The sequence below is a fragment of the Marmota marmota genome, unplaced genomic scaffold (assembly GCF_001458135.2).
Source record: "Marmota marmota marmota unplaced genomic scaffold, marMar, whole genome shotgun sequence".
Taxonomy (NCBI): domain Eukaryota; kingdom Metazoa; phylum Chordata; class Mammalia; order Rodentia; family Sciuridae; genus Marmota; species Marmota marmota.
Window position 1 is genome coordinate 15,395,222 of NW_026000068.1, and position 1,048 is coordinate 15,396,269.

The 1,048-nt window shown below is 36.5% G+C and overlaps 1 pseudogene; it reads left to right on the forward strand.

The window, feature by feature from the left end:
• LOC107146453 lies at window positions 1–703 on the forward strand (annotated as a pseudogene).
• Window positions 704–1,048: the final 345 nt, after the last annotated feature.

The following is a 1,048-nucleotide window of genomic DNA, read 5'->3' on the forward strand; positions in this document are numbered from 1 at the left end:
ATGGCCAGACAAGCATTTAGAAAGTCTCTTCCACTTTTTGACTGAGTATTGTTCGAAAGGAGTGCAGCTGAAACTGTAACCAAGGGAGGCATTTATGCTTCCAGAAATATATCAGGAAAAACTATTGCAAGCAACAGTAGTAGCTGTGGGATGTGGCTCTAAAGGAGATAGCCAGTTATTGTGAAAGTTGGAGATAACTTTCTTCTCCCAGAGTATGGAGGCACCAAAGTAGTTCTAGATGTCAAGGATTATTTAGAGATGGTGACATTCTTGGAAAGTATGTAGATTGAAACAAATCACTGTTGAAATGGCATCCTGTGAAACTATTATTCCACTGAAGTTCTGAAATCTTTCATCATGTAAATAATTTCCATATCTCTTTTATAATAAACTGATGATAATCTAATAATATCCACTGTCTCAAAAATTTAGTTTACCTGTACTTGTGTAAACATTTCCAAATAAAATATGTAAATGAAAAAAAAAAAAAAGTGGCTCAGGCAGGAGGATGGAAAGTTTGCAACTAGCCTGGGCAATTAACTTATTGAGACAATGTCTCAAGTAAAAAGGGATGGGGGTGTGGCTCAGAGTGCTTGCCTAGCATATGTAAGGTCCTGAGTTAGAGCCCCAGTACCTCCTCTCACATATACACATGTACACAAAGTGTTGAACAATAAAAGCTATGTTTTTAAAAAAAAAAAAAATTAGGGGCTAGCGATATAGTTCAGTTGGTAGAGTGCTTGCATTGCATGCACAAGGTCCTGGGCTCAATCCCTAGCACTGCAATAAATAAATAAATACATAAATAAATAAATAAATAAATAATATTTTGTTGTTGATGGACCTTTATTTTATTTATTTTTATTTGGAGCTGAGGATTGAACCCAGGGCCTCACATATGCTAGACAAGTACTCTACCACTGTTGGTAGAGAATACCAAAGAGATACAGGAGTCAACTGAAAGAGCACCTCTATTAGTCAGCTTTGTATCACTGTGACCAGAATTCCTGACAAGGACAACTTAGAGAAGGGAAAGTTTATTTTGGCT